The sequence below is a fragment of the Bos indicus genome, chromosome 10 (genome assembly GCF_029378745.1).
Source record: "Bos indicus isolate NIAB-ARS_2022 breed Sahiwal x Tharparkar chromosome 10, NIAB-ARS_B.indTharparkar_mat_pri_1.0, whole genome shotgun sequence".
Taxonomy (NCBI): domain Eukaryota; kingdom Metazoa; phylum Chordata; class Mammalia; order Artiodactyla; family Bovidae; genus Bos; species Bos indicus.
The window spans coordinates 91,790,763-91,809,710 of record NC_091769.1 but is presented as its reverse complement, the minus strand read 5'-3'; the positions used below and the strand labels follow the sequence as shown (position 1 = coordinate 91,809,710).

The following is an 18,948-nucleotide window of genomic DNA, read 5'->3' as shown; positions in this document are numbered from 1 at the left end:
ATCCCAGTGCACCAGCCCCAAGCCTCCTGTATCCTGCATCGAACCTGGACTGGTGACTCGTTTCTTATATGATATTATACATGTTTCAATGCCATTCTCCCAAATCAACCACCCCTCCCTCTCCCACAGAGTCTGAAAGACTGTTCTATACATCTGTGTCTCTTTTGCTGTCTCGCATACAGGGTTATCGTTACCATCTTTCTAGATTCCATATATATGCGTTAATATACTGTATTGGTGTTTTTCTTTCTGGCTTACTTACTCTGTATAATAGGCTCCAGTTTCATCCACCTCATTAGAACTGATTCAAATGTATTCTTTGTAATGGCTGAGTAATACTCCATTGTGTATATGTACCACAGCTTTCTTATCCATTCATCTGCTGATGGACATCTAGGTTGCTTCCATGTCCTGGCTGTTAGAAACAGTGCTGCGATGACCATTGGGGTACATGGGTCTCTTTCAATTCTGGTTTCCTCGGTGTGTATGCCCAGCAATGGGATCACTGGGTCATATGGCAGTTCTGTTTCCAGTTTTTTAAGGAATCTCCACACTGTTCTCCATAGTGGCTGTACTAGTTTGCATTCCCACCAACGGTTTAAGAGGTTTCCCTTTTCTGCATACCCTCTCCAGCATTTATTGCTTGTAGACTTTTGGATTGCAGCCATTCTGACTGGCGTGAAATGGTACCTCATTGTGGTTTTGATTTGCATTTGTCTGATAGTGAGTGATGTTGAGCATTTCTTGACTTAACATTCACTCAGTGCTTGCCCCTCTTTATTTTAGCAATTCCTAGCCTACCAATCTCATTCTTGCCTTGGGCCATTTGTACTTTTCCCTTTCTCTCTTAAAGCTCTCACTCTGGACTTCTATTTCTTCCTATCATTTTAACTTCAGTGTCACCTCCACAGAAAAGCTATTTTCAGTAATGCCAACTTGCTTTTGAATTTTTGAATATTTTCTTTATTGCCTCTATCAGTGCTTGAAATTATCTTATTTTAAATGTTTAATCATATAAGCTTTTCCTCTGCCTTGTAGAATCATGCCTGACAAATAGTAAGAGTTCTGACTTTCTGACTTGTGAGAGGTTAGGATTTTATTTGTTTTTCAAAGTATGGCTGAGACAAATTTTCAAAGTGCATGTGGGAAGACTATTTTTATGCTCTAGTGATTCATTGTAAGAATATTTTTCACGTTACTATAATTACTTTTAAAAAATAAAATAATATTTGTAATTGATACCTTTCCAAGTGTCATTTTGGCCTTCACTTATTTTAAAATGGGAGTTGACCATTTGATTATGTGATATTTGAATGATTAGACAATATTGCTATTATTAACATGTTCCATATTTTTTAAGGTATTACTGTTCTATTTCTAGGACATACATATATATTTTCAGGTTGGAGTATAAATAGAGAGTGTGTAGGGCTGGGGAAAGCAGTTCTTGGCTGGTGGTTTTATGGGGGCCTTTGAAGTGATGTAACCACAGTCAGCTTGGAGAGACCATGAGAGAGCTAGGGTAATTTTCTAGATCTGTTCTTGTCTGATGTTCATTGATTCTAAATCCTCATTGAGAAGCCTTGCTGTACCATGCCTTTTCATTAGTTGGGCCCACACACACTTATGTGCCCAAGTGTGATAATATCAATACATACGCACAGAAAAACACTTTAATGTTCCATTTCCATAACGGCCTTTCATCGGTATCTTCCCTTCTGTTACTTTTCTGTTGTTTTTCTCACCTTTGAGTGGTGGTGTTTACATTTCTAATGAGAGAAATAGCTCTGTGTGTGTGCATGTGTGCACATAAATTACTCCTTGAATGAATGATACAACCATGTACACTCATGTGGCAATTTAAAGATTCCGGTTGTGTACACACATCCTAAAGAAAACTTGGGCTTCTTGAGAAGAAACATATTGTACAACTAGATGTCTGAGATTTACATTTTGATACTTTGCTGGCCTCTGATACATTGAAAAAGAATACAATATTCAGTATATTCTTACTAGTCGTTTTATTTTTTCAGAATATTAAAATCGGATCCCATGTGCATAACTAATATTCATAGAATTCAGTTCTCTTACCTTTTCACTACTCAGCAAAGCAAGAGAGACGAACACTAGGCGCTAAAGAATAAAACAGGAAACTGCAGCATTGGATGGCTGGCTCCGGCTGCTTTTACGTAGTTTCAAATAACCGAGGTTTTCATGCAGCTGACTCTTGGTCTTTGTACAGATAGGCTGGTTGGAGGGTGTTGAATACAATCTACATAAAATTAGAAACACAATCACTGTCATTACTTACAAGCTTCTCTGTTATCCAGTACTTGTAAGTGATGCTAAATAGAAGTTATTTAAAAACTTTTTATGCTCTAAATACATATATAAAAATAAACCTACTATGTGCAAGGCTGGGCAGATTAAAAGAATAGTACGACCCTGTCCCTGCCCTCGAGCAGGTTTAGCCCCGTAGTCTAGGTGCTCACTTGAGCTCACCTTTGGGTATAGTGCTCTCGATACTCATAAGGTACTTGCACACACGTAGTGAAGACACTACCTCTTCCTGGATGATTTGGAGGACAGAGAGCTATTTCAGTTGCACTCTGAAGGTTAAATTAAGAGTGTGCCAGCTGGAGAAGCAGGCAACTGAAACCATACAAGAGTCATAGGATTTTAAAAAGGCCATGCTGGTCTAGGAGCCAGGAAGAGATTTAGGACAGCAACAGTAGAAAATGGTTTCCTTCAATGAGGAGCAGGAGTAAATTTCAGCAGATGAGAAGTGGGAGAGGAAGAAGGAAATAAGGTGAACTTGGAAATGTGGTTTGATATCAGATTAAGAATGTTTTTTTAATTAACTACCAGATGCCTTCTGTGAGTGAGTGTGATGATTCCTCTTATTTGTAGAATGATTAGGAGCAATGGGGAAAATGCCCTTCCTCTGTTATGCCTTCTGTATAAAATACGCTCTTCTTGATAGCTGTTCTGTTACTAGTAGTGAGTGATAAGAAGCTACAGTATTGTTCAGTTTTAGTCTACCTGTGTCTTCTTTGATTGTCCTATGATATGATTAAGTTTAACTTTTGTATTCTTTACAGACAGGGCATTATCTAGTGAAAGATGGAGTTAGTGTAACCTTGCATTTTACAGTTAAGAGTTTGTAGGCTGTATGGCATTTGGAAGCAGTGTGTTAGTCCAGCCTGAACTAGATCTAATGGAGACATGCAAGGCTCAGGGAAAGTGAACCCTTGCTGCTGACTCGGTTATTTGTCATTTCAGGATATTCATGATAGAGTAGGGAAGTGTTTCTGACCGAGATAGGTGGATTGGTAGAACTTTAAGATGGCTTCTAGTTGAACAGTTACAGAAGTCCTGATCACCCATGTGATCTCAGGCTGCCTTTCGAGGATACATCTGAGTGCTTGCCTTGGGTTTTCTACTTCAGAGTGCATTCTATGGGATGAGGAGTACACAGGGCCGTGGATACATGGCTGCCCACTCAGAAACCCAGTAAATCTCTTTTCTGAGTATGGTTAGATTCTTTGATCAAACCATGAAGAGCCCACTCAGAGAAAAAGTTCAGGCCCTCTCCTTCGGTCTTGTCTTCTCAAAGACAGTGTGAATCCCTCTAGGTTCAAGAGGTGGCTGAAGAGTCGCTGTCTGTGGGGCAGCAAGACTCAGATGTGTGCTGCAGTTCCCACATTCGTATGCCCGTAGCCCCTCATGGTGCTGGATAGAGTCCGGTGGCTTGGGAAGGCTTCCTTTTACTCCCCTAAAAATGTGTAGAACAGCCTGCCTGGACCTTAGGGTCCACTGGAATTATAGAAGTTAAAAGGATCAAGAGGCTTCAGTATAGAATTTGAGATACGTCAACGAGCTCTTTAGAGAATCTGTGCACTTCTTTTCCTTGGAGTAATTTGTCTCAAACCCCCTATAGTGTTGGAGGCAGATTATGTCTAGTGTTTGTACTTGCAGACTTTTCTGCCCTCTTATATTCAATCTCCCCCCAAAAGTTTCAAATTAAAAAGTTTCTTTCTAAAGGGGTTTATTGAATTATACTATTAGGTACTAATTCCCTCAGATGCCCAATGTGTAGTCATTGGAATTAGACTAGAAGGAACAAATTGATTTCATGTACTTGTGTTTATAGTAGAACAAGATAATAAAAGATGAATTGGCATGCAATGAGTTAAGTCAATACCAGTAGACCTGTAGAATTATTTTCACTCCATTTTAAAAAACAAATACACTACTACTTACAATTTCCTGTATATTTTATGCTGTAGCATCTTATTGAAGAGAAAGCAATTGTTTTATGTGTTATTTGTTGCTTCATTGGTATAATATTGTGTGGTAAAAATATGTGAACACATAGATATTTTCTATATATTTATATACACACACACTTATATATTCTCATATGTTAATTTTCAGAGCACACTTTAAAGGGGTGTATGTATTTTTCTTTAGATTTCTTTCTTCATTATAAAGGAAAAAAACCAAGGACTGATTCAGAGTAGTTACATGGAAGGTATCCTAAGTGGATTCCTTGGTTTTGCATTACCTCAGTTCAACATTTACCTCAATCTGTATAAATGATGGAAATAATTTTTGGAGATCAGAAAAACAGCAAAATTAGATTATTTTTTCCTGTAAGCCAAAAGAGCTCTTTTGTTTGTAGGTGCTACACTTTGTTTTTTTGAAGGGAGTGAATGTGTATATTTGGTGAATAAGATTTACTTTAATGCTCTGGAGTATGGAAGTTAATGATTTTAGCTTGTAATGTTTTATGACTTTAAAGAAAACTATTGGAAAATTTGAATGTCAGATGGTTTAATTCACAGTCATATTGTGGTCTTGAAATTTTTCTATGTAAATGTTTAGATGGAGTTTGCACATTGTCAGTTCTGGTTATTCTAAATCACTTTTGATTTTTAAAAATTTTGCTCAAGAAAATATCCAATTAAAGTCAATGGAATATGCATGTGTAAAATACCTGGCCAGTTATGGGGCCTTTGAGCAGGTTGATGTGTGGATCAAATAACATGGGGTTAATTAGATGATTATTTTTTAAAGAGAATTTTTAAATTATTAGTGACTTGCTTTATTTTATTTTCAGTTGTATACTCCATAATGACAGTATGTCAATAGAAATATCTATTCTTTTAATATTTATAATCCTAAGATAACTTGAGGAAAAAGTCTGGGAGAGTAGGTTTTATGATATGGACAAGTTATTTTTTTATACAGCAACATATTTTACATGATTATTATTTCAGTAGGTGGTACAGACTATATATATTCATATATATATATATTTATATATATATATTGATCCAGTCAACTCTGAAATAGATGGAAATAGGTACATCTTGTTTGTTATTGTTTAATCAGAATTTCTTAACTTTTCTTCTAAACTCAATGTATAATTCTGATTTCATACTATAATTGTGGCATCTCCCATGAGAAAACAAAGTCAATAAGATCTGTTGCTTAGTAACAAATTATCAAGAAAAGCAGATGAGAAGAATACTAAAACTGTTTCAGTCTGTGTTTAAAATTGTTTGGTAATGGAGATTATGTTTGCACCAATTTATGACGTGAGTTCATCCTTCTGAGATTATTCCTGTCTATCCTTAGGAAATAGCTGTGTTTTGCAAATAGCTACAGGTATAGATTATCTGTTTATGTCCCCTCCCCCAAAGGTCAAGGTTCAAAAATAATTATTCAGATCAGATCAGATCAGTCACTCAGTCGTGTCTGACTCTTTGCGACCCCATGAATCGCAGCACACCAGGCCTCCCTGTCCATCACCAACTCCCGGAGTTCACTCAGACTCATGTCCATCAAGTCAGTGATGCCATCCAGCCATCTCATCCTCTGTCGTCCCCTTCTCCTCCTGCCCCCAATCCCTCCCAGCATCAGAGTCTTTTCCAATGAGTCAACTCTTCGCATGAGGTGGCCAAAGTACTGGAGTTTCAGCTTCAGCATCATTCCTTCCAAAGAAATCCCAGGGCTGATCTCCTTCAGAATGGACTGGTTGGATCTCCTTGCAGTCCAAGGGACTCTCAAGAGTCTTCTCCACCACAGTTCAAAAGCATCAATTCTTTGGCACTCAGCCTTCTTGACAGTCCAACTCTCACATCCATACATGACCACAGGAAAAACCATAGCCTTGACTAGACGAACCTTTGTTGGCAAAGTAATGTCTCTGCTTTTGAATATGCTATCTATGTGGCTCATAACTTTCCTTCCAAGGAGCAAGCATCTTTTAATTTCATGGCTGCAGTCACCATCTGCAGTGATTTTGGATCCCAGAAAAATAAAGTCTGACACTGTTTCCACTGTTTTCCCATCTATTTCCCATGAAGTGATGGGACCGGATGCCATGATCTTTGTTTTCTGAATGTTGAGCTTTAAGCCAACTTTTTCACTCTCCACTTTCACTTTCATCAAGAGGCTTTTTAGTTCCTCTTCACTTTCTGCCATAAGGGTAGTGTCATCTGCATATCTGAGGTTATTGATATTTCTTCTGGCAATCTTGATTCCAGCTTGTGTTTCTTCCAGTCCAGCGTTTCTCATGATGTACTCTGCATATAAGTTAAATAAACAGGGTGACAATATACAGCCTTGACGAACTCCTTTTCCTATTTGGAACTAGTCTGTTGGTCCATGTCCAGTCCCTACTACTGCGGGCAGGAATCCCTCAGAAGAAATGGAGTGGCCATCATGGTCAACAAAAGAGTCCAAAATTGCAGTACTTGGATGCAATCTCAAAAACGACAGAATGATCTCTGTTCGTTTCCAAGGCAAACCATTTAATATCACAGTAATCCAAATCTATGCCCCAACCAGTAATGCTCAAGAAGCTGAAGTTGAACGGTTCTATGAAGACCTAGAAGACCTTTTAGAACTAACACCCAAAAAAGATATGCTTTTCATTATAGGGGACTGGAATGCAAAAGTAGGAAGTCAAGAAACACCTGGAGTAACAGACAAATTTGGCCTTGGAATACAGAATGAAGCAGGGCAAAGACTAATAGAGTTTTGCCAAGAAAAGGCACTGGTCATAATAAACACCCTCTTCCAACAACACAAGAGAAGACTCTATACATGGACATCACCAGATGGTCAACACCGAAATCAGATTGATCATATTCTTTGTAGCCAAAGACGGAGAAGCTCTATACAGTCAGCAAAAACAAGACCAGGAGCTGACTGTGGCTCAGACCATGAACTCCTTTTTGCCAAATTCAGACTTAAATTGAAGAAAGTAGGGAAAACCACTGGACCATTCAGGTATGACCTAAATCAAATCCCTTACGATTATACAGTGGAAGTGAGAAATAGATTTAAGGGCCTAGATCTGATAGATAGAGTGCCTGATGAACTATGGAATGAGGTTCATGACATTGTACAGGAGACAGGGATCAAGACCATTCCCATAGAAAAGAAATGCAAAAAAGCAAAATGGCTGTGTGGGGAGGCCTTACAAATAGCTGTGAAAAGAAGAGAAGTGAAAAGCAAAGGAGAAAGGAAAGATATAAACATCTGAATGCAGAGTTCCAAAGGATAGCAAGAAGAGATAAGAAAGCCTTCTTCAGCAATCAATGCAAAGAAATAGAGGAAAACAACAGAATGGGAAAGACTAGGGATCTATTCAAGAAAATAATTATTAGTTCAGAATTGTTGTGCTGGCTATTTGTATAGAGAATTCTTATTTTAGATATTCTCTCATTCTTAGTTACTCTCCTAGTTTTTAGATTTGCTACATTGCTCTGCAGTCTGAAATAGAAAGAAGACAGTCTAATTGTGGCATTTGTGGTTGATTATAGAAACAAACGTGAAATACATGTTGATCTCCATTGTAGCGTCTCTCAGCTCCACATTATGGTTACTTCTTTATGTTCTGTATATAAAGTTAGATAGAGGATCCAATATTGATCAGATATTATTCTTAAGCAAGGCAGATGTTTCATTTGATATTCCACTTGCAAGCCATCAAAATTGTTGGTAATAAGAAACTGAGCTGTTCAGAAAAAAATCCAGTTGATAGAATGGAAGTGAGGACCCTATTCATTTATCAAAAAAGCAATAAAATATGTAGCTGTAACTAACCTTAACAAGACATATTAAAACACACCTGAAAGAAACAGATGTATACTGGAAGATACGAGAGGCATACCATTTTCTTGGCTAGGAGAACTCAAATATCATAGTGATACCATTTATTCCCAAATCAATGACTTTAATGCAAACTCATACAAATATAATCTGCTTTTTTGTTTTTCTTTTTTTAAACTCGAGCTTGGAAAGCCAATTATAAAATTCATTTGGAAGAATGAAAAAGTATGAATATCCAGTAAAATCCAGAGAAAGAAGAGCAAGGGAAAAGGGTAGGTGTAAATCTCTCTTAAAAAGAAAAATAAATTTACTAGACAGACCAATGGAACCAAATAGAAAATCCAGAAATAGACCCAAATGCTTAAAGAAATTTAGTTTACAGTAAGGTTGGAATTTTAAATCAGTGCAGATATATAAACTTTTTAATAAGTATATTGGGATAACTGGATATCTGTATGGAAAAAGATTACATTAGATTCATTCCTGAGGCCATCCACTGAATGTATTTTAAATGGATCAGAGACTTCAGTGTTAAAAATGAAATTACACAAATACTAGTAAAAGCATGGGCAATACCTCTATAGTCTGGCAGTGGGCAAAAGTGACCTTTACTAGCTAAAATCCAGGTGCAATCAGGATATAGAATTGATATATTTGATTATATAGAAGTTTTTTTTTTTTTTTTTTTTAATGACTGAAAACCCTCTACCATAAGCAAAATAAAAAGACAAGTTATCAATTTGGAAAAATATTTGCCAGTCTTATCATAGACAAGAGGTTATATTCCTAAATACTGAGACTGGGAACTGTGAGGAAACAGGCTTTTTAAATTTTTTTTAAATTTTTTAAAATTTAAATTTATTTATTTTAAATGGAGGTTAATTAGTTTACAATATTGTATTGGTTTTGCCATACATCAACATGAATCCGCCACGAGTGTACACGTGCTCCCCATCCTGAACCCCCCTCACACCTCCCTCCCCGTACCATCCCTCTGGGTCATCCCAGTGCACCAGCCCCAAGCATCCTGTATCCTTCGAACCTGGACTGGCGATTCATTTCTTATATGATATTATATATATTTCAGTGCCATTCTCACAAATCATCCCACCCTCTCCCTCTCCCACAGAGTCCAAAAGACTGTTCTATACATCTGTGTCTCTTTTGCTGTCTCACATACAGGGTTATCGTTACCATCTTTGTAAATTCCATATATATGCGTTCGTATACTGTATTGGTGTTTTTCTTTCTGGCTTACTTCATTCTGTATAATAGGCTCCAGTTTCATCCACCTCATTAGAACTGATTCAAATGTATTTTTTTAATGGCTGAGTAATACTCCATTGTGTATATGTACCATAGCTTTCTTATCCATTCATCTGCTGATGGACATCTAGGTTGCTTCCGTGTCCTGGCTATTAGAAACAGTGCTGCGATGAACATTGGGGTACACGTGTCTCTTTCCCTTCTGGTTTCCTCGGTGTGTATGCCCAGCAGTGGGATTGCTGGGTCATAAGGCGGTTCTATTTCCAGTTTTTTAAGGAATCTCCATACTGTTCTCTGTAGTGGCTGTACTAGTTTGCATTCCCACCAACAGTGTAAGAGGGTTCCCTTTTCTCTACATCTTCTCCAGCATTTATTGCTTGTAGACTTTTGGATCGCAACCATTCTGACTGACTTGAAATGGTACCTCATTGTGGTTTTGATTTACATTTCTCTGATAATGAGTGATGTTGAGCATCTTTTCATGTGTTTGTTAGCCATCTGTATGTCTTCTTTGGAGAACTGTCTATTTAGTTCTTTGGCCCATTTTTTGATTGGGTCATTTATTTTTCTGGAATTGAGCTGCAGGAGTTGCTTGTATATTTTTGAGATTAGTTGTTTGTCAGTTGCTTCATTTGCTATTATTTTCTCCCATTCTGAAGGCTGTCTTTTCACCTTGCTTATAGTTTCCTTTGTTGTGCAGAAGCTTTTAATTTTAATTAGGTCCCATTTGTTTATTTTTGCTTTTATTTCCAATATTCTGGGAGGTGGGTCATAGAGGATCCTGTTGTGATTTATGTCGGAGAGTGTTTTGCCTATGTTCTCCTCTAGCAGTTTTATAGTTTCTGGTCTTACGTTTAGATCTTTAATCCATATTGAGTTTATTTTTGTGTATGGTGTTAGAAAGTGTTCTAGTTTCATTCTTTTACAAGTGGTTGATCAATTTTCCCAGCACCACTTGTTAAAGAGATTGTCTTTTCTCCATTGTATATTCTTGCCTCCTTTGTCAAAGATAAGGTGTCCATAGGTGTGTAGATTTATCTCTGGGCTTTCTATTTTGTTCCATTGATCAATATTTCTGTCTTTGTGCCAGTACCATACTGTCTTGATGACTGTGGCTTTGTAGTAGAGCCTGAAGTCAGGCAGGTTGATTCCTCCAGTTCCATTCTTCTTTCTCAAGATTGCTTTGGCTATTTGAGGTTTTTTGTATTTCCATTCAATTGTGAAATTATTTGTTGTAGCTCTGTGAAAAATATCATTGGTAACTTGATGGGTCAGAGAAGGCACTGGCATCCCACTCCAGTACTCTTGCCTGGAAAAGCCCATGGACGGAGGAGCCTGGTAGGCTGCAGTCCATGGGGTCACTAAGAGTCGGACACGACTGAGTGACTTCACTTTCACTTTTCACTTTAATGCATTGGAGAAGGAAATGGCAACCCACTCCAGTGTTCTTGCCTGGAGAATCCCAGGGACGGGGGAGCCTGGTGGACTGCCGTCTATGGGGTTGCACAGAGTTGGACACGACTGAAGCGACTTAGCAGCAGCAGCAGCAGCAGCTTGATGGGTATTGCATTGAATCTATATTGCTTTGGGTAGTATACTCATTTTCACTGTATTGATTCTTCCAATACATGAACATGGTATATTTCTCCATCTATTAATGTCCTGTTTGATTTCTTTCACCAGTGTTTTATAGTTTTCTATATATAGGTCTTAAATTTCTTTAGGTAGATATATTCCTAAGTATTTTATTCTTTTTGTTGCAATGGTGAATGGAATTGTTTCCTTAATTTTTCTTTCTATTTTCTCATTATTAGTGTATAGGAATGCAAGGGATTTCTGTGTGTTGATTTTATATCCTGCAACTTTACTATATTAATTGATTAGCTCTTTTAATTTTCTGATGGAGTCTTTAGGGTTTTCTATGTAGAGGATCATGTCATCTGCAAACACTGAGAGTTTTACTTCTTCTTTTCCAATTTGGATTCCTTTTATTTCTTTTTCTGCTCTAATTTCTGTGGCCAAAACTTCCAAAACTATGTTGAATAGTAGTGGTGAAAGTGACAGGCTTTTTTTTATACATTGCTTGTGGCAATGCAAAACGGTCCTCTTTTGAAGGTGCCTTTGAATCTAGTTAATTTCCATAAGCACTTACTTTTGATTCTTGGATCCTACTTCTAGGAATCTGTGTCAAAGATGCAGATACAGTGGACAACCATACAAGAGCCCACTGCACAATGCTGGTTTTTTTGCAGCACTTTTTAATAGCAAAAGAGGAAATAACCCAATGTCCATCATTAAGGGTTTGGTTGACAAAAAAAAGAACCGAACATCCAGAATGTGTAGTAATATGCAACAATGGAGAGAAATTCCTCTTCGGTGTCTGGTATCTTGGTTGGGAGGATTCAGAGGCAGGGCTGCCTACAAGAGTATCTCCCCCTGCTCCTTTACCTCAGAGCATGGCACCTCAGGGCTCATGTGTCCTGGGGAATAGTGAAGTTACATTGCTTCTTCTAATCTCTTTGTGGAAATCACACAGCATCACTGCCCTGCACTCTGTTGATAATAAGCCGCTCACCAGCAAATATCCGTCTATATCAGGTCATTGGTAAATGTTTATTTTGAACATCCTTTTGGCTAAAATAAAATGATTCTTATCTTTTAAACATAACTACAGCACTTTGGTCACGCCTAAAAAATAACAATTTTTAAATAATGTATCACAAATGAATAAGATTGTTCAGGTATAGATAATAGTTGTAATTGGATAATGTGTATATCAGCTGATTATACTGATCTAGCTCTTTGCTTTTGAATAGGTTTGAAATTTCACATAATAAAAAGGTTTAAAAAAGAAAGGTAGAAATGAGACAAGAAAGAAAATAAGGGAAGGGATGGAAGGATTGAGAAAAGGAAAGATGGAATTGATCTAGGTGAAATTTTGGCATAATTCAATATTGTTGCTATCTCAGCTTTATAGAAAATTACATTCAACATACCTTTCCATTTTCAAAACATAAAAATACGGGCCTAAGATACATCTGTAATTTTTATGTTTATGAGGAATGGTCCTAAAAGTCTCTGTAATAAAATAAATTGTTTGCATTTGTTAAGTACACATGAGATTGGAAAATATATGTGTATTCCCTGGTGACTCAGACGGTAAAGCATCTGCCTACAATGCAGGACACCCGGCTTCAGTCCTTGGGTTGGGAAGATCTCCTGGAGAAGGCAATGGCACCCCACTCCAGTTTTCTTGCCTGGAAAAGCCCATGGTTGGAAGAGCCTGGTAGGCTACAGTCCATGGGGTTGCAAAGAGTTGGACACAACTGAGTGAATTCATTTCACTTTTTCATGTATATTGTATCTGTATATAAAATATGAGCAGATACAAATCAATGTGACTTCTCAGCTGTTTGACATCCATAAATATTTTCAAGTAACCAAATCCTAAATTTTATTTAGTATACGATACTTCTTTTTTTTCCTCTTAGAAAATTTAGTCTGAACTTTCGGCTCAAATGTTAACTTATTGGCTGGAATGTTTGCTTGATGGTTTTCTTCATTCTCCAAATGAGTATCAGCTTCTTAAATTGCAATTTATCCTTAGTAAAATCCTCTAATGGTTTACAGCTACATATTGAAATTATTTCTCAGATATCCTGTCTTTCTATATTTAATTATGTGGTAAGGAACAAATAAAGGTATTATTTTTAGTGTGTTTTTCCCATTACATAAGCATCTGTCTTACTAATCTAAAGAGTTTCTTAATTCTGGTAGTTTAAAGTTTTATTAATAATCATTTTGTGGGTTGAATCTAAATTAAGATGTTATTACCCAGACAATTTTCTTTGGTTTTCTTTTACTGTGAAAGAAAATAGGGAAGCAGGGTGTTTTCCGTGGCTATAAAAAGGTAGGATGAAGGGATCTTTGTGTAGGAACTTTCTGTATTGGTGCTCACGGGAATCTGCACCTGTGATAAAATGATAGAGTTGTGTAGAATTAAACACACACACACACACACACACACACACACACGCGTGCAGGTAAAAACTGATGAAATCTGGATCATGTCTGTGTTCTGGTTATGGTAGTAAATAACATTTATGCAGACTGGTATCGTTGGAGGAAGGTGGGCAAAGGATATAAGCCTTCGCTCTCTATTATTTTGTACAGCTGCATGTGAATCTTATAATCTCACAATAAAATCTGAAAGTAGATTATATTGGTTTTAATATTTTGAATGATAATTTATTAACCTAAGACAATAAAATATCAAACCTAGTTAAAACAATGAACACACGTGTTCTAATTTCTTATAGTTTTTTAGCTTTTGAATTTTTAAAAGTTTAAATTAGAATAGGACCTGAGTACGTTCTTAAAAATAGACATCGAGGACCTCCCTGGTGGTCCAGTGGCAAAGACTCCACGCTCCCAAAGCGGGCCTAGTTGATCCCAGTCCAGGAGCTCAGCTCCACTTGCCTCAACCAAGAGTCTACAAGCCGCAACTAAAGGTAGACTCAGCACAGCCAAGAAATACAGTTTTTTTTAAAGGAATGCAGTTTCCATACTTTTGTTTTTTTTTTTTTTTTTTTAAAGAAAGCTGATACTGTTCAGCATAAGAATCTTTAAATAGATAACCATAGATATGAGAACTGGGAGAGCCCCTTATGTGTTTATAACTGTCTCTACTACAAATGAAAGAATGGACCCAGAAAGGTTAAGTGCTTTTTCCAAGGTTTTACTATTTTAATGAAGCAGTGAATGATTTTTACCTACCTTTTATCTCTGGCCTTCTTTTTTCCTGTATCATCTGTCAATCTGTATTTTCACTTTTTGTTTTTTTTTTTTTTTTTAATTTTATTTTATTTTTAAACTTTACATAATTGTATTAGTTTTGCCAAATATCAAAATGAATCCGCCACAGGCATACATGTGTTCCCCATCCTGAACCCTCCTCCCTCCTCCCTCCCCACACCATCCCTCTGGGTCGTCCCAGTGCACCAGCCCCAAGCATCCAGTATCGCGCGTCGAACCTGGACTGGCAACTTGTTTCTTACATGATATTCTACATGTTTCGATGTCACTCTCCCAAATCTTCCCACCCTCTCCCTCTCCCACAGAGTCCATAAGACTGTTCTATACATCAGTGTCTCTTTTTGTTTTAAGAACTTTTCCTTTAGTTCTAGTCTCTCTGGTATTAATCAAAAGAATAGTAAAAAAAAAAACAAACATAATTTTTATAGTGTACATTTTTGGGTGGTGTCATAATCATATAAATCATAATTTATATGGTTAAAAAACCATGCTGTGTATGGATCTTTTGGCTTGGGTTTTGCTGTATGTATGTGTTGCTTTACCTCTCGGAAAAACAATTTTTGCTTGATTTTAAAGAAATAGCTCTTATTATAGGTCACAAAATAAACAGGTAGTTGCCACAGGTTTTCCAAGTGGCCTTTGGAAATTCATGGGCTCTGAACTCCCACTGCTTAGGTTTGACTCCTGATTTTACCGCATTTTGACCCTGAGACACTTCCAACCTCACTATCCCTTAGTTGCCCGTTTGTTAATGGCGTTAATAATGTTCACCTGGAAGGGTTGTTGTATCAAATGGGCTAGTACAGGCAGATTGATTGAGACAGTGGCTAGAAGGGGTCAGTAAATGTGAGCTGCTGTTTTTGCATATGACTCTTGGTTTTGGTTTTATTCTCATGAGACATTGCTTGGTCCAAAGGCTGCACTAAGGGAATGGGCTAGGGCAGTCATAAGGATATGACCAGGAGCACATACACAAGGAATCCAACCAGTAAGTCATCTCTGAGCACTTGTAATGTCAAGGACAAATAGATGCACAGGGAAATGTGTTTTCCTTAATTTAGTGTTTAATCTGATTTTCCTCTTGAACCTTTGGCTAATCCACTTAACAAATAGTTGTCAAGTGCTTACTATAATGCCGGGCTCTTTTCTTGAAAGCAGAGATACAGCAGTGAATAAAATACACAGAAAGTCCTGCAGCTGTGTTGGTTATCTTCTATTGGCAGGAGACAGACAATAAACAAAAGCAAGTCAATTATAGAGTATTTTAGAAGATAATAATTGCCGTGGGGGAAAAAAAGCAAAGGCAAGAGGAATGCCAGTAAAGACAAAGTGTAATTTTAAATGTCATCAGAGTTGGCCTCATTGAGACAGTGCCATTGGAAAAAGGAATGCAAGGAAAAAATTTACATGGAAAAATGACATGCATATCCCAGGTAGAGAGAAGCGCTAGTGCAAAGGCCCTGAGGCAGCTGTGTGCCCTGCGTGTTTGAAGAATGTCAGAGAAGCCGCTGTGGCTGGACCTGAGTGAGCGAAAGGGACCATGGTCGTGGAATTTGAGAAATCCAGAGGAGTCCAAATGATGACAGCCTTTAGCTGAAAAAGTGAACCCTCCTTGTGTGACGTGGGAAGGCTGGTGGTGAAGCAGCAAGAAACTTAGTGGGAAAGAGTGAACTGAAAGTCAAATCTAGTTTAAAATTTAAAGCAGTCCTTTTTAGTCTGCTTTGGTCCAGGGACCAAGTCTGGACCATAGTCTCTCAGGTAACCTTGTCTGCATCCCAGCAGAGGTCCCCTTCTGCACCTTTGAGGCAGAAAGGTGCCCCTGCCTCCTCTGTCCCCGAGTGAAGCTCCTCAGCCATTTGGTGGTTGCTTTCCCACGGTTGCACATTTCAAGGCTAGAGTCAGTCACTGGTGTACTCGCCGTTTGCCACGTTTCATCTCGGGCGGAGTTGCCTGTAGCGCCAGCCAGCTTTGTTTCACCTCTGCTCCTGCTACTGCTGCCCTCCATTCCTCTCAGACCTGGATGTGTGTCCTGTTTGATTCCACAGAACGCTCTGCTGGGCAGCCTCCCTGAGGTCGGTACCCTGGCCAGCCCTCGGCAGCTTCTGCTTCCCTCTGAGACTGCCCGGAACCAGAAGCTAATCAGTGGATTAAACCTTGGGTCCTCCTCACTGCAGACACCTTGCCTCCAAGGTGGTGGCTCTGCCGTCTGGGGCAGCCTGAGGGACAGTCACTTTTCCGAGTCCTTAACAAGGACCAGGAGCTAGAGCCCTGCCCTGCCCTGTGGTACCCATGTGGATCTAATGAGCTGCTGCTGCCCTAGAAAGAGCAGGAGAAGGGAAATCGGTTCATGGATGAGATAGTCTCGTTTGGCTTCCTCTCTCTTCCATGCTGCCCTTTAAGACAAGAAAGGGACAGTCTCACTCATATATCATATCCTATTCCTGTTTGGATATCCCCTACGTCAAAACTATACGGTCAGCGAGACAAACTTTTCCCTTGGGTTGCTAAAATGGGAGACAGTATTTTCTCTCGAACTGGTATTCAAACTAACAAGCCTATCTGACTCCATAAATCCTATTTTCTATGAAAGAAGCTGAATATTACAGTGTTATTTTACAGTGTTAGGATTCCTTAGGTCACAAAATCCTAAAGTACTAATTCAGAATGAAATTCTGTTACTACTTGTAACCTCTACTCAAATAGATGCTTTGGAATGAGCATCTGTTTCTGAAAAGCCCACATTTTCAGAAATACAAATGGGAAAAAACTAATAATTTGAAAAATCTCTAGCTATTATATATATGGTTTCTGAAATGCCTTTTATTTTTTAAATAAATATAAGTACACAGTCCTGTGAATAGCTTTCTTTGGTCATGTTTGATGGTTTGATGGATATGTCTGAATGGTTTTGACACCAAACGCCGAAGTGTTTCGGTTTCCAGTTTTTGCCTTAACAACTCTTTGTTCAGTGAATCTTCTTGTAACCTCCCCTAAACTCTTGTTTAAGAAAATAAAGCACAAAGTCTGCTTTAGCATATCTTCACATTTTGAGGTACACAAGTACAGCAGATGTTCCAGTATTCTTCTGTATTTCTATTTTTAAATGTTAGTCTATTTTCTATTCATTTTCCAAGTGAGTCTGCATTATTAAAAACAAAATGCAAGTGCAGACAGAAAAGACAACGGCTGTGCCTTATTTTAAGGACAAAATCTATTAAATAAGGTTTTTTGAATTTGATTTTAATAGTAATAAGTTTGGAGAGGGAAAAATAGATAATGTGATAATATATCATTAGAAATCCCTAATCTCTCATATTTCAAGATAGGTTTGAAAATATTAGATGAATGATTTAGATACATTTTGGGAGATATAATTCTGGCATGAAAATAGAAAATCCATTAACTACTCCCAGTACCTCTAAATTCTTTTTATTGTGTAAGAAGAACAGCATTATATTCCTAGTTCATCCATAAGATATGTTTTATAGTAAAGTTAAAATAAGAGAGGGAAACCTTGTATCTCTGAAAGATCACGTTGATTTCTAGAGTTCTTACTTTCAATGTTGAGAAAGCTTTTCTATTTCTTGAATTCCAGTTGATGGCCTTTGGTAATTTGCTGTGACCCAGATTCAAAGAAACTGCTGATACCAAACAGTCCTGTCTTAGGTTTAATCCAGATAATGTACACAGTCTGCTGATGGGGTTCGGTTTGAAAACCACCTTCTATCTTTGCCCCGAGTCTTGATCCCCTGCCCCAGTTATCCTCAGCGTCTTTGTATCTTTATACTCACGTCCTGTCTTGCTTCCTTTCCTACTTGTATTGATGTGCTCAAGTCTGTCCTGTTCAAACAAACAACCCACTCTGAATCTCATGCATCTCCAAGTACCGCTTTATTTTATTCCTATTCAAATACCTCTGCAGAGCCATCTTGCTCATTGTTTTTTTTAGCTCCTCCCTTTTTTCTTCAGCCTACTGAAATTTGACTTTTTGACTTCTCCTCTTACTGCTTTTGTGAAACCACTGTCTGTAAGATCAGTAGTGGTTTCCTAATTGTAAATTCCTCAGGCCACATTTCAGTGCGCTATTATTTCATCTCTCTCTAGCCCTTGACATTGAGAGCTGTTCTCTTCTCAGCAAACTCTTTTGACACCACTTTTCTCTGCTTACTAAGTGCATTCCTAAACATTTCCCAAGCTCCTCTATCAGCTTCTTTTGCTCTAGCCATCCCTTAACTTTTGCTGTTTTCTAAATATTGATTCTAGATCCTCTTATATTTTCATACCTCATGTGCTGTTTGGGAGACTGAATCCACTCGCCTGATTTATATAGCCAAATGCTCATGACCTCTAGCCACAACCTCTCCCACAGGACTCAGATTTGGGTCTCTTACTGTCTCTTAAATATATCAGATTTGAATCTCCTACTGTCTCTCAAATATATATTTACTTGAATATCTTGCAAGTATCTCAAATGCGTTGTGTCTGAGTATTAGCTTACTATATTCTTCACATGCTACTTTCTTTCTTTATTCTTTATTTGCCCACTCAGTCAATGTGGAAACCTCCAGGTCATCCCAGTTTCCTCTTAATCCATCCCCTCCACTCCCTGCCCCGTGCCCTAGCCCCATCCCAGTAGCCAAGTTATCACTGAATGGTCCTCAGCTGCCTTTTTTATAGCTTGAAAATTCATACTCCTTACCTCCTCGACCACGCTTCTTTCTCCCACCCTACTACCCCAGT

The 18,948-nt window shown here is 38.0% G+C and overlaps 1 protein-coding gene across 10 annotated transcripts in view; it reads left to right on the top strand.

Moving 5' to 3' along the window:
• CEP128 (centrosomal protein 128) overlaps nt 1-18,948 on the top strand; it is a 483,641-nt gene that overhangs the window by 242,793 nt on the left and 221,900 nt on the right. The window lies entirely within an intron of this gene.